This window comes from Vitis riparia, chromosome 7, assembly GCF_004353265.1.
Source record: "Vitis riparia cultivar Riparia Gloire de Montpellier isolate 1030 chromosome 7, EGFV_Vit.rip_1.0, whole genome shotgun sequence".
Lineage (NCBI taxonomy): Eukaryota > Viridiplantae > Streptophyta > Magnoliopsida > Vitales > Vitaceae > Vitis > Vitis riparia.
The window spans coordinates 18,309,013-18,325,096 of record NC_048437.1 but is presented as its reverse complement, the minus strand read 5'-3'; positions in this window follow the sequence as shown (position 1 = coordinate 18,325,096).

Sequence of the window (16,084 nt, the reverse complement as noted above, 5' to 3'; positions counted from 1 at the left end):
ATGAATAAATAAAATAATATAAAAATAGTACTTTTTAATTTACTTTTTATATGTTAGAACCTAGCATGTGTGATATTCTTTAATACATCAATATCCTCAATTAAGGAAAAAATATTTAATCCTAAACTATATAAATTAAAAGATGTATCATAAGCGTTAACCTACACTATAATATATAAAATCATTTTATTTAAATATGGTATTATCTCAATTAATAATAATTAAAATAGTCTTTTATATTCAATAATTGTGCTTTTATTTCAATTCTTTAGAAAAACCCATATATTATTTTTTAATATGAAATTATATCAAATTAAAATATAAGTTTATCATAATTAAATTTATCTTAAGTCATTTTTGTACAATTTTCATTCCTGAAGGAATGAAATTCCTTAGGTTGCTTCTAAAGAATGGGATTCCTCAAAATTAAATGGGTTTTATGCTTTTTTTCTAATTCTAAATTTTAATAAAAATCTAAAAAAAAAGATAAAAAAGAGAATAACTCTATTTCATTTTAGTCCTTAGGAATCAAGTAAATATCCCATTACGCTTCATACGTTTACGAATTTTTTCTTTTAGGTTACGTCATAGTAAGTTAGGATGTGCATTCATGAAATATAATTTATTTCAATGGTTATTTGTTTCTTTATTTTTTTAGGGATTTTCACTTTAAACATGAGATAAGAGGTGACAGGTTAAATACATGATATATGTAATAAATATAATAATTTCATGTATTGATAAAAGGAATTAAGCATTCACAACAAGTTGGTAATTAATTTAGCCAAAATGTAGTGCTTTCAAACTACAAGTCTTTTTGCAAAGTATCCTAGTATCATAAGAATCAAGTCTACTTTAAGCAAGTCATGACTTTTATTACTAGGGTAGAGATCCTCTCTAATTGATCAACTTGCCTTAAACTTTAAAAATTATCCTAAGGCATTGATCAACATACCCTTTTTGTTTAGCCCTTAGCTCATGTAAGTGAGACCACTTTAAGTGATTATACCACTTTATGTCTAAGTTAAATGTATAACCAAGATCCTTGACATCAACGTTACCAAGTGAAGAGTTCCATTTTTAGGATCGACTACTCCCACTACAAACATAAATAGTCTCATCCATAAAGGATAGTCCATATCCCTTGATTCCTTGAGTCACCCCATCTTTAGAATGGTGAAGCAACCAAAATCAAGATGGGCTTGATCTTGGAGGCTACGGGCTTGCCTATGGCCCTTTCCCTCTTAATCTTTTGAAATTAGATCTTTTAAAACATTAGTAATTTCCTTGATGAATAAATTATATTTATTAATTGGAAACCCAGTTGTGGATCCCGTATTTTGGCTCATGCGCTTCCACTCAATGATGAACTCGATTTTTATTTGAAAAATGATTTTATTTATTAAGAAAATGACTTGGAGTCGCCACTTATTTTTGTTTTATTTTTAAAGGGTAAACAAAATAAGAAAGAAAAACTTTAAGTGTAACTCCTTATTTGGAAAAGATGGTCTAGGAAAAATCGAATCGGGCTCGGGGATCAGGTTACTTATCGGGAAGGTACAGTAAAGACCGTAGCACCCCTCTAAGTCCCTAGAAATGGGTCTCTACTAAAAAAATGAAGCAATCATGAAAATTGATTAATTGAGCTTGGATACCAAATGAATGCCACTCAAAACAAAATAACTGAATGAACAGGAGAGACAAAGAATGTACCTGAGTGGTGAATCGGTTTACTTCAAGAGAAACAAATGTTAGCAATCAAACACAGAATAATCGCATGCATGTCATAGAGTGAAATATAGTAAATCAATCATGCATAGCAATCCAATCAAACAATCAATCATAAAAGCACATATGTCGGGCCCCCACCAAAGCCCGTTTATTTTGAGTGAATCAATTTCGCAAATTCCATCACTTGGAATTACGAAAATAAATTCACACTTATTTTAAAATATTTTTTTTAAATCATGGAAGTTATGAAAATCGCTTGCCGAATGGAAAGTGGAAGCAAATTTTATTAAAAAGAGATTTTTGGAATCTAAAAAAAAATTCAATACCTTTGAATCATTTAAATTTAGATGACTATCACTGACAGTATCTCCTTTTTCCCCCTCTGATAAGTCTTCAGACATATCAACAATTGCTTCTCTGCGGCCTCTGTCACGCTCAAGACGACGTTTAGCTATCCGCTGGGCCTCCTCTCCCTCAAGCTGCTTCTTCTGTCGAGCCAGGTTCCAAATCCTCCAACACATATTCTCCAATCTCATATTCCTCTCCTGCGAACTCCTCGTCATCCTTCTCAATCTGTGAGTCTCCTTCTATTCCAACAGTCTTTTCAACTGGGTCCACTGATTCAATCTTCAAGGTGCTGGTATCCAGCAAGTCAACATGAGAGACTTCATTAACCACAGTGGTGGGTGATACTGACTCTACTGTGGATTCTGGTTTCTCTACGTGACATATTGGGGAGCAGGCAAATGTAATATTAGAACAATTCTCTTCAATAATAGTCAATATAGGCCCGTGATCAGAATCCATGATTGTTTCAGGCAAATCAAGATCAAAATTTTCCACTGGTGTATCGAAATGACTCCCAAAGGATTTCTCCGACGCTGGTGTTGGTTCTTATTTGTGAACAGGATCCTCTCCATGATATCTAGAGTCCATAAAATCGATTTCATCTCTCTCAAAGGATGGGTCAGGTACAGCCTTTGGTGAATCCCAGTTCCATGCCTGTGCATTTGATCTGGCACTAGCAGATTTTAATGGGGTGGCAGCCAGCCAAAGCATAAAACAGAGTGATGTACATGTAGTGGTGAGTAGAAGAAAATATGAGCCAGATGTAGTATTCCCAATGTTGTGGCTCAGGACACCAACACCAACACCATCTGAACTAGACCAGCCACCAAGGGATCGATGCTCACCAAGAAGCCAGTTTCTGAAGCGTGGACTATACAACTTGTTGGTTTGCTTATACCATCGCGCATAGTGCTTGAAACTGATGGCTGTTTCTGAGAAAATCAAGAGATCCTAATCCACCGACAGCAGCATTAAGGAGCGTCTCCACTGGTTTATTAAGCTGCAGGGGAACGAGCCACTAGAACAATCATTTCTTCCGCTTCTGGAATCTCTGAATATAAGTAATCCATAGCTCACTTTGGATTGTTGTAAGTTGCTTGAAATGCACAGGTAACAGTCTCCTTGTCCCAATTTCCTCTTCATGTCATCATCATTTTTCATCAACCAACCTCCTTAGATTCTCAGTCTTAATGCCTGACTATCTCTTTCAGGGGAAAACAGGGGAGCAAGGGAATAGAAATGGAAACAGAGCATCGAACGTTTAACGAATATGCTAAACCCATTTCATTATTTTATCCATGAGTCTAGCAATCAGTGGGTTAAGATGGAAGATGTTTGTTGGGGTAAAACATTAAAATGCAGCAAGTTCTTCAAATATTAAACTAATAATCATCAGAACGGAGCAACCCAACAAGCAGAGATGAAATCATAGAGAATAAGACATGAGAAATATGAAAAGTGAAAGAATATACGAGAAAAACCACAAATGGCCATACTTGAAAATGTCCGTCCTGCTCTGGCAATTACCGGGCTCCTCCCACAAAGAAAACCCAGTCGATTCCCCACGCTTCTCTTGCTATCTCTCTAATCCTCAGCTTGCTTCTTCTCTCAAGCTCAAGAACACACTAAAAAATCTCCTCACCAACCAGCTTCCTGTCTCGTTTTCCCTCAGGTTCTCCTATCTCCAACTTTAGAAAAGACCCCTACCCTTCAACAGCTTCCCCTCAAGTTAAAACAATACCCTTCTAAAATATCTCCTCAACCAGCCCCTGACCCCTGAAAATATCCCTCTGTAACCTCTGTTGCCTCTCTTCCAAACTCCCCCTCTAAAAAAAACGAATACCACCTCAAAATATCTCTGGCTCTCTCCTCTCCAGCTGCCCGAAAACCTCCTCTTTCCTCTCCCTGGTTCCCTCTCCCCAAAACCATGTTCTACCCCCCTAGAAAATATCTCCTAACCAACCTCCAAAAGCACCACCTCTGCCAACCTGCAACTGGCCTGCTACCCAACAAAAACGCTCCTCCAGACTCACTTTTTTTAATATTCCTCAAGGTGTCAACCTTTCATTGGCTTATTCAAAACACTACCTGATTCATTGAAGGCCAATTACGAGGTGACACGTGGTTCCTTGAGATTGTGACACCTCCAAAATTGAGCTGCAGAAAGTGAGTCCCAAATGGGGGTCCACTAATGTTATAGGAGAATGTCCATATAAAAAATTTAAAATTTCTATTAGTATTGTATCCAAAAATGAATTTTGATAAAATGTTTGCTCTCAAATTTTAAAATCTATTTTCATTAAAAATTCTCCTTCTTCACACAATTCTAATTAATAAATATTTTGTCTAGAGAATATTTTTAAAGAAATTTATTTCCATCAAATTACTAAATATCATTTTGGTAATAACCTTTGATGATAAATTATTTCAAATGAAAATTTCCATAAAATATTTATTATCCAAATTGGAAACTTAGTGTAAGAAGGAAACTTCCAATTTACAAAATTTTGAAAAACTTGAGAGCAACTTATCTAATTAGGAAACATTTAATTCTTCGAGGATTCTAAAAAATAAACTTAAAAAAATATATATTTTAAATCCTTAAGAATAAATTTAGAAAGAAACTTTAGCTCTCATATTCAAAATTCCTCATAATTTTAATTTCTTTATCCCTACACCTTTCCAATTTAATAAATATTCTTAAATATGGAATCTAATTTTCATAATAATCTATTCCATTAAAATTACCAAAAATAGAACTTTTAGTAATTCCCTTAATGATAAATTATTCATCTTAAAAATTTTCAAAAACAAATATTTACTCTCTAAATTAAGGATTAGTGTAATAAGAAAGTTTCCAAAAACTTGAAAAATAAAAACTAGAGAGCACTTTATCCAAAAGGGAAACTTTTATTCTATAAAAAATCTTATCAAAATAATTTTTAAAAAATAATTTAGAATAATTTAGAAAAGGAAACTTTGCTCTCTAATTTATTTTCACAAGTTTTACTTTCTTAATCTACACTTTCAAAATTAAGTAAATAACATGCTTTGGAATCTAATTTTCAAGAAAATTTATATCCATAAAAATTACTAAGAGTTTCATATAATTTTCATAAGAAACTTTCAATAATTTTGGTTACCTTCTTAAAATAAATTATCTATCATGAGAATTCCCAAAAGCTTTATTTATTTACTAAATTGGAATACTTGTGCTTATAAAGAATATCCAATTTTATAAAGATTTTAAAATAAGATAATCTTCTCTTAAAATTGAAACTCAAGTCCTTAAAGATCTCAAAATTAGAAACTTTGAAAAGGGATCTTCTAAGGATTTTTAGAAAATGAAACTAGATTCTCTCACAAATTTTTAAAAATCTTTCCATATAAAAAGTTCCTTAATAGTAGCATTCCAATTTTGAATAAAACTTAATTTGGAAATAACCTTCTCATTAAAATTTATTTCTATAAGAAAATCCAAAATTAGTAACTTTGAAAGCACTTTTCATCACATGCAATATAACAATATGCATAAAAAATGACTTATTCAAAAAGAGATCCCATGACCAAGGGATAATTTTCACAACTTTCTAATTGTGAAGCAAAGCCAATTGTCTTCAACTTGACACCAATGTTAGCATCAAAACTTGCCAAAAGGAGCTCCTGTATAGCTGCCACAATTCAGCAACATTCAAGCTCAACAAGTGGCCCAAAAAATGAGCCTAAATAAGCAAAAAGAATTGGACCTTTATGCAATCCCATAACAACATACCTTTTACGTAGCTTTGCTTCAAACAACCATATCTCCCTCATTTCAACTCCGAATAGCAAACCCTTTAAGGTGTTGGATTCCTAACTTCCTAAGCTTCAAAACCATATGAAGTTTGCCCCAAGAAACTCACAAAAGGCAGCCCAATTTTGAGTGAAAGAGAATGTTGTTGTGCAGCCATTGATCTAAAAAAAAAAACAAAAAACTTTCTCCTTCTTCACCAACCCTCCCCCCGCTTTTTTTTTTTCTTTTTATTATTATTAAATCAAATGAAGGATTCAATATTTCTTCCACAACCATTAAAATCCTTGAATCTTCGAATCTTCCTAGAGGATGCTCCAATAAAGATCCAATCTTGATTGACATCATTGAGGAAATCTTCTCTTGTAACCCTCCATAAATAATAAAAAACAGGACTTTACATCATAAAAGAAATCCTATACTCCTATAATGGAGCTGACAACCCAATTTATGGAAAAGATTAAAACTTCATAAGAGAAAAAGAAAACCTATGCTCCTTTAATGAAGCTTCCAACCAAATCTATGAAGAAACAAAGAAAGAAAACAAATTATCTCATTCAATCATCATAAGAAATAATAAAAAGGAACATACATGCATTCCTCAGCCATGGGATAATATCAAGGTTGCAAAAAAAGATGTTAGAATGTTCTAAATAAAGATCTAAGCATGCTTATAAAATTATGTTATGATACCAGTTGTTGGCATCTTAGATCTAAGCAACCCAAACCTTAAATTCCAAGTGTTGAAGACAACCTTGAAGTTGTTGGAAGTCTCATACATCCACAATCTTCTACCTGGTGACTCAACATTGTTTTTGGCACACTTTCGATGGGGACGAAAGGATGGTGAAGGCTATGACTTTCTTTCTCTCTGGATGGTGGAAGACAAAAATTATAGAAACCCTAATCCTAGGAGTATTTATAAGAATCCTAATTGGGCTTAAGTGGCTTGAGCCCACATGGGCTTGGGTCACTTAATCCAACCTAAAATGGGTCTTAATTAATAAATTAACCCAATTCAGAGACCTTGTTCACTTACTCCTATGCAACCTTGCATAATTATCAAAACGCCCTTATGCACAAAAGTGAACCTTAAGTCAATCTGACCCTCATAATCCATGCCACCAAGGTATATAAGCTTAGAGGGGGGACCATTGGGACCCATAGGAGTACTGGCTCCCTCAAAATCCAATTCTAAAGTTGATTTAATATCCCACTATAGAGAATCAACTGAACTCAAGTATCCTATGTAAATAACAACAAGACATTACATGCTTGGGTTCATGACCTACTATCCACTACATGCAAACTCCCCGTGAACTAATGTCTGTAATCTAACAGTGTATTGCTATCACTTATCAAGATTACCTCTCAAATTCTTGAGTCATAGATCTCACTTATTGTGTGATCAAATAACATACTCTAACTCCAAGGAACATATGTCAAATTCCACTAAAGGAATTACTGTGGCCATAGATTTCATAATCACATGTCCTTTGGATCACCCAAGGGTACACACTGTCTCAATCCCATGAGATATCATGATGTCTCTATTGAGAATACCCGTAACCCCTAGCCTTCATCAATAATGACTCAATCCATAGGGATATATGACAACTTTAAGGTCTTATCCATAGGTCAAAGCCTCCTATCGATTTTGGCATAGACTCAATATCCTCTCAAGATTGAAAGTCCATGTTGTATAGTAGCTTGGTAAATTATGGCAATTGATAGCCTTGTGTCATGATTCACCGTAGGTCCTGTCCAATGTGCATCACATACACTAGTGCACTTACCATGGAAAACCCATCCTGATGGCCAAGACAAGTCATCCCTACAATTAGGAGGTGATGCACTATAGTTTCTACTCGACTGCCCTAATCCATGAATCAACTGTGGACAACTTATTTACTTACAAGGAACCAATGACTTGTATCTTTTGTACAACTCCTAATGCACACAAGTCATGTACAATGTAAGAGACATGAGTTGAATGCTTAAAATAATGTCAATACACCAAAGGGGTAGCAAGGGGATAGTTAAGTCTAACTTTGTTACGCCATATCTTGCTTTTAGGAGTTAATCCCAATAGATTAGTGGGAAATTAAGGGTCTCTCTTTGGTAAGAACTTGAAGTATCATGTGTCCATTCCAATATAAGGACCCAATTCCAGTAGTGTCATATGTATGATCATGAAACCTCTTTCATTTCCACTCATTTAGTGGTTTTTAAGTTATATGGTATATTAATAAAAAGCTTGTTTCATATTTAAGAAAAACTAGAAAAAAAAATAAAACATGCAAAGGGAACATAATATGTTGTACCATTGACGAGCAACATGAACTGAGATACCATTTATTGCTTTTTTGAAATCAAACCAAATCATTAAGTGGTTTTTGGATTAGGAAAATGACATTCCCTATTTGGAAATAGAACAAAACAAGAAAAAAATTATTGTTCTTAAATGACTAACCGTTTAGTTTTGATTCTACAGAATCCTACCATAAACTAGGTCGTATGCCCTTCGTGAAATAAACAAGAACTTTGTTATGACAAGATTATTTCAAGAACGAAGTAAGCGAATAAGAAATAATTTACTTCACTCATGTTTCTTTTAAACAAAAAAAAATCAATTTTTTTTACTCCCTTTGGTCTTCAAGTGGTTCCTATACTCTTGAAAAAACATATAAAACCAATTATTACGCTAAAAGTATTAGTGGAAAATCAAGGGTCTCTTTCTAGTAAGAACTTAAAGTATCATGTGTCTATTCCAATGTAAGAACTATATTCCAATGTAAGGACTCTATTCCAATAGTCTCATTTGTCTAGATATGAAATCTATTGTTTTCCTACTCACTCAGTGGTTCTTTATTTATGTGGTATATTAATAAAAACCATATTCCATATTTGAGAAAAGATTGAAAAAATCAAACCATGCAAAGAGGACAAAAAATGATGTACCATTGAAGAACAACATCAATTGAGATACCATCTATTACTTTTCGAAAACCAAACACAATCATAAAGTGGTTTCTGGATTAGGAAAATGTCAGTCCCTATTTGGAAATAGAACAAAGCAAGAAAGAATTTATCATTGTGAAATGACTAACCGTTTAGTTCCGATCCTCCAAAATCTTGCCACAACTTGAGTTTCATGCCTTAAGTGAAAAAAATAAGAACTTTCTTATGACAAAATAATTTCATGAAGGAAAACAGAATCATAGACAATTTACTCCACTCATGTTTCTTATAAACAAAAATAAAAAAACTAATTTTTTTTTTTTTTTAAAAAAAAAATTAGTCATATTTAGTCTTCCAATGGTTCCTATACCTTTTAAAAAAAAACATAAAACCAATTATTACTCTAAGAAGATTGGTAGAATATTGAATGCCTTTCTCAAGTAAGAACTTGAAGTATTATGTGTTTACTCCATTGTAAGGACTCTATTCTAATAGTATCGTGTGTCTAGTCATGAAGCCTCTTTTGTTCCCACTCATTTAGTGATTTTTGAGTTATGTTTGTATATTAATAAAACAAATATGTTCCATATCTCAAAAAAACTGGAAAAAAATCAATCCATGTGGAGAGGATAGAAAATATTGTACCAAAAGCAACATCAATTGAGATTTCATCTATTGCTTTTTTAAACCAAACTAAATCATGAAGTGGTTTCTCGATTAGAAAAATGTCAATCCCTATTTGGAAATAAAACAAATCAAGAAAAAAAATTGTTGCTAAATGACTAACTGTTTAGTTCTGTTTCTCTGAAATCCTACCACAACCCAGGTTGCATGCCCTTACCGAAATAAACAATAACATTGTTATGACAAGATAATTAAAAGAAAGAAAGAAAAGAATTAGAGACTATTTACTTCACTCATATTTCTTCTTAACAAAAAGAAAAAAAATCAATTTTTTCTACTTCTTTTGGTCTTCCAATGGTTCTTATACCCTTGAAAAACAAACAAACCCAATTATTACACTAAAAAGATTAATGGGAAATCGAGGGTCTCTGTCCACTAAGAACTTGAAGTATCATGTGTCTATTCAAATGTAAGGACTCCATTTCCATGGTGTCTTGTGTCTGATCATGAAACCTCTTTCGTTTCCACTCATTTAGTGGTTTTTAAGTTATGTGGTATACTAATAAAAAGCCCATTTAATATTTAAGAAAAACTAGAAAAAATTATAACATGCAAATGGAACAGAATATGTTGTACCATTGATGAGCAACATGAATTGAGATATCATCTATTGCTTTTTTGAAACCAAACCAAATCATCAAGTGGTTTCTGGATTAGGAAAATGACATTCCCTAATTGGAAACATAACAAAATAATAAAGAATTTATCATTCTTTAATGATTAACCATTTAGTTCCGATTCTCCAAAATCTTGCCACAAACTGGGTAGGATGCTCTTAGTGAAATAAACAAGAACTTTGTTATAACAAGATAATTTCAAGAAGGAAAGAAGTGAATTTGAGATAATTTACTTCACTCATGTTTCTTCTAAAAAAAAATCAAATTTTTTTACTCCCTTTGGTCTTCAAGTGGTTCCTATACCTTTGGTCTCTTTCTAGTAAGAACTTAAAGTATCACGTGTTTATTCCAATGTAGGAACTCTATTCCAATAGTCTCATTTGCCTAGTTATAAAACCTATTGTGTTCCCACTCGCTCAGTAGTTTTTTAGTTATGCAGTATATTAATAAAAAGCATGCTCCATATTTAAGAAGTGCTAGAAAAAAAATCAAAGCATGCAAAGGGGACATAAAATGTTGTACTATTGAAGAATGATAACAATTGACATACCATCTATTGCTTTTGTGAAACCAAACCAAATCATGAAGTGGTTTTTGAATTAGGAAAATGCCAGTCCCTATTTGCAAATAGAGCAAAACAAGAAAAAAATTATTGTTGAGAAATGACTAATCGTTTAGTTTCGATCCTCTAGAATCCTGCCATAACTTGGGTTTCATGCCCATAGTGAAAAAAGTAAAATATTTGTTATAAAAAGATAATTTCAAACAACAAAGCAGAATTAGAAACAATTTACTCCACTCATGTTTCTTACAAAAAAAAAAAAATCAAATTTTTTTTCTTCTTTTTTGTCTTCCAGTGGTTCCTATACCCTAGAAAAAAACATAAAAACAATTGTTATGCTAAGAAGATTAGTTGAAAATCAAGGGCCTATCTCTAATATGAACTTGAAGGATCACGTGTCTATTCCAATGTAAGGAATCTATTTCAATAATATCTCGTGTTTGGTCATGAAACCTCTTGTGTTTGTAATCCATAGGTGGTATTTGAGTTATGAGGTATATTAATAATAAACATATTCCATATTTGAGAAAAGTTAGAAAATTTAAAACATGCAAAAGAGGCATAAAATGTTGTACCATGGTGGAGCAACATCAATGGAGATACAATCTATTGCTTTTCTAAAGCTAAACCATATCATGAAGAGGTTTCTCGATCAGGTAAATGTTAGTCCCTATTTGGAAATAAAACAAAACAAGAAAGAATTTTTCATTATTAAATGACTAACCATTTAGTTTTGATTCTCTAGAATCTTGCCACAACCACGGTTGCTTACCCTTAATGAAATAAACAAGAACTTTGTTATAAGAAAATAATTTCAAGAAGGAGAGAAGAGAATGAGAGACAATTTACTTCACTCGTGTTTCTTATAAATAAATTTAAAAATCAATTTTTTTTACACCCTTTGGTCTTAAGGGTTCCTATACCCTGGAAAAATACAAAACCAATTATTACACTTAGAAGACTAGTGTGAAATCAAGGGTCTCACTCTAGTAAGAACTTGAAGTATCATAAGTCTATTCCCATAGTGCCATGTGTTTGGTCAAGAAACCTCTTGCATTCCTACTCGTTTAGTGGTTTTTAAGTTATGTGCTATATTAATAAAAATTATGTTTCATATTTGATAAAAGCTAGAAAAAATCAAAATAGGCAATAGAGACGAAAAATGTTACATCATTGAGGAGCAAAATCAATTAAAATTCCATCTATTGCTTTTCTCAAACCAAACCACATCATGAAGTGATTTCTCGATTAGGAAAATGTTAGTCCCTATTTGGAAACTGAACAAAATAAGAAATAATTTTTCATAATTGGTTTCTCAATTACAAAAATCTCAATGCCTATTTGGAAACATGATAAAACAAGAAAGAATTTTCATAGTTGAATAACTAACCGTTTAGTTCCAATTCTCCAGAATCCTACCACAATATGGGTTGCATGTCCTTAGTGAAATAAACAACAACTTTATTATGACAAGATAATTTCAAGAAGGAAGAGAATCAAAGACAATTTACTTCACTGATGTTTCTTTAAGACCAAAAAAAAAACAATTACTACATTTAGTCTTCCAATGGTTCCTATACCCTTGAAAAACTTATAAAACCAATTATTACGCTAAGAAGATTAATGGGAAATTGAGGTTCTCTCTCTAGTAAGAACTTGAAGTATCATGTGTCTATTCCACTGTAAGGACTCCATTCTAATAGTGTCATATGTCTGGTCATGAAACCTCTTTTGTTCCCACTCATTCAATAGTTTATGAGTTATATGGTATATTAATAAAAAGTTTGTTCCATATTTAAGAAAAACTAGAAAAAAAATTAAAATATGCAAAGGGGACAAAAAATGTTGTACCATTGAATAGCAACATCAATTGAGATACCATCTATTACTTTTCTAAAACCAAACCAAATCATTAAGTGGTATCTAGATTAGGAAAAAGTCAGTCCCTATTTGGAAACAAAACAAAACAAGAAAGAATTTTCTCTTTGTTAAATGACTAAGCGTTTAGTTCTAATTCTCAAGAATCCTATGATAACCTAGGTTGCATGCCCTTAGTGAAATAAACAAGAACCTTGTTATGACAACAAAATTTCAAGAAAGAAAAAAGGGAATTAGAGAAAATTTACTTCACTCTTGTTTATTCTAAACGAAATAAATAAATAAATAATAAATAATAAAAACTTAATTTACTTCCTTGGGTCTTCTAGTGGTTCCTATACCCTTGAAAAATATATGAAACCAATTATTACACTAAGAAGATTAGTATGAAATTGAGGGTCTCGCTCTAGTAAGAACTTGAAGTATCATGTGTCTATTCCAATGTAAGGACTCTATTCCAATAGTAACATGCGCCTTGTCATCAAAACCTATTGTGTTCCTACTCGTTTAGTAATTTTTTAGTTATGTGTTGAATTAATAAAAAGCATGCTCGATATTTGAGAAAAGCTAGAAAAATTCAAAACATGCTAGGGAGACAAAAAATGTTGTACCATTGAAGAACAATTGAGATACCATCTATTGCTTTTATGAAACCAAATCAAATCATGAAGTAGTTTTTAGATTAGGAAAATATGAGTCCCTACTTGGAAACAAAACAAATTAAGAAATAATTTCTCATGGTGAAATGACTAACCATTTAGTTTCGATCCTTCAGAATCCTGCAGCAACTTGGGTCTCATGCCCTAAGTGAAAAAAAAAACAAGAACTTTGTTATGGCAAGATAATTTCAAGAAGGAAAGCAGAATTAGAGACAATTTACTTCACTCATTTATATATATATATATATATATATATATAATCAATATTTTTTACTCCTTTTTGGCCTTTTAGTGGTTCCTATTCCTTGGGAAAAAAAAAACAACATAAAACCAATTATTACGCTAAGAAGATTAGTGAGAAATTGAATGTCTCTCTCAAGTAAGAACTTGAAGTATCATGTGTCAATTCCAATGTAAGGACTCTATTTCAATGGTATCATGTGTCCGGTCATGAAACCTTCAACATTCCCACTCATTCAATAGTTTTTGAGTTATGTTGTATATTAATAAAAAAAAGCATGTTCCATATTTGAGAAAAGCAAAAAAAAAAAAAAAACCAAGACATTCAAAGATAATAGAAAGTGTTGTACCATTGAAGAGCAACACCAATTGAGATTCCCACCATTGCGTTTCTGAAAACAAACAAAATCATGATGTGGTTTCTAGATTAGGAACATGTTAGATCTTATTTGGAAATAGAACAAAACAAGAAAAAATTTCTCTTTGTTAAATTACTAACCATTTAGTTCAAATTGTCTAAAATCCTAGCACCACCTGGGTTGCACGCCCTTAATGAAACAAACAAGAACTTTTTTATGATAAGATAATTTCAAGAGGGAAAGAAAAGAATAAAAGACAATTCACTTCACTTGTGTTTGATGTAAACGAAAAAATAAATCAATTATTTTTTTTGCTCCAGTTGGTCTTCAAGTGGTTCATATACCTTGGATAAAAACATAAAAGCAATTATTACAAAGGAAATTAGTAGAAAAATCATGGGTCTCTCTCTAATATGAACTTAAAGTATCGTGTGTAAATTCCAAAGTAAGGACTCTATTCCAATAGTATCATGTGTCTGGTCATGAAAGCTTTTGCCTTTCCACTTGTTGAGTAGTTTTTGAGGTATATGGTATATTAATAATAAGTATGTTCCATATTTGAGGAAAGCTAGAAAAAATTAAATATGCGAAGGGAACAGAAAATTTTGTATCATTAAGGAGCAACATCAATTGAGATTCCATCGATTGCTTTTATGAAACAAAACGAAATCCTAAAGTGGTTTCTAGATTCGGCAAATGTTTGTCCCTATTTGGAAAAAGAACAAAATAAGAAAGAATTTTTCATTATGTAATGATTAACCATTTAGTTCCAATCCTCCAGAATCCTACCACAACTTGGGTCTCATGCCCTTAGTGACAAAAACAAGAACTTTGTTATGACAATATTATTTCAAGAGGGAAAAAAGAGAATTAAAGAAAATTTACTCAACTCATGTTTCTTATAAACAAAAAAAAAAAAAAAAAAATCATTTTTTTTACTCCCTTTTGGTCTTCCAGTGGTTCTGATACCATAGAAAAAACCAAGCTAATTATTACGCTATGAAGATTAATGTGAGATCGAGGGTCTCTCTCTAGTAAGAACATGAAGTATCAAATGCATATTCCAATGTAAGAGCTTTATTCTTATAGTGTCATGTGTCTGGTCATGAAACCTCTTGTGTTCCTATTCGTTAAAAATAAGCATGTTCCATATTTGTGAAAAGCTACAAAAAAATGTTCCACCATTGAAGAATCACTTCAATTAAGGTACCATCTATTGCTTTTCTAAAACCAAATGAAATCCTGAAGTGGTTTCTGGATTCAAAAAATGTCTACCCCCATTTGTAAATAGAACAAAACAAGAAAGAATTTATCATTATGAAATGACTATCCGTTTAGATTCAATCCTCTAAAATCTTGCCACAACTTGGGTCTCATGCTCTTAGTGAAAAAAAATAACTTTGTTATTGCATGATAATTTCAAGAAGGAGAAAAGAGAATTAGAGGCAATTTACTCCACTCATGTTTCTTATAAGGCAAAAAAAAACATCAATTACTTTTACTCCCTTTTGGTCTTCGAGTGGTTTCAATACACTAGAAAAAAAATTGAGACCAATTAATACGCTAACAAGATTAGAAGGAAATCAAATGTCTCTCTTAAGTAAGAACTTGAAGTATCATGTGTTTATTCCAATGCAGGGACTCAATTCCAATAGTATCATGTCTTTGGTCATGAAACCTCCTGCATTCCCACTTGTTCAGTGGTTTTTGAGTTATGTGGTATATTAATAAAAGGCTTGTTTTATATTTGAGAACAACTAGAAAAAATCAGTACATTCAAAGGGAATAGAAAATGTTGTACCATTGAAGCAACATCAATAAAGATTCCATCTATTGCTTTTCTGAAACCAAACCAAATCATTAAGTGATTTCTCGATTACGAAAAGGTCAATCCCTATTTGGAAATAGAACAAAACAAGAAAGAATTTTTCATAGTTAAATAACTAATTATTTAGTTATGATTCTCCATAATCATACCACAATATGGGTCGCATGTCCTTAGTGAAATAAACAACAACTTTGTTATGACTATGATTTCTGGAAGGAAAGAAAATAATCAAAGACAATTTACTTCACTGATATTTCTTCTAGACAATAAATAAATAAATAAATAATTTTTTTTACTCCCTTTATTCTTCCAATGGTTCCTATACCCTTGAAAAACTTATAAAACCAATTATTATGCTAAGAAGATTAATGGAAAATCAAGGTTCTCTCTCTAGTAAGAACTTGCAGTATCATATGTCTATTCTAAT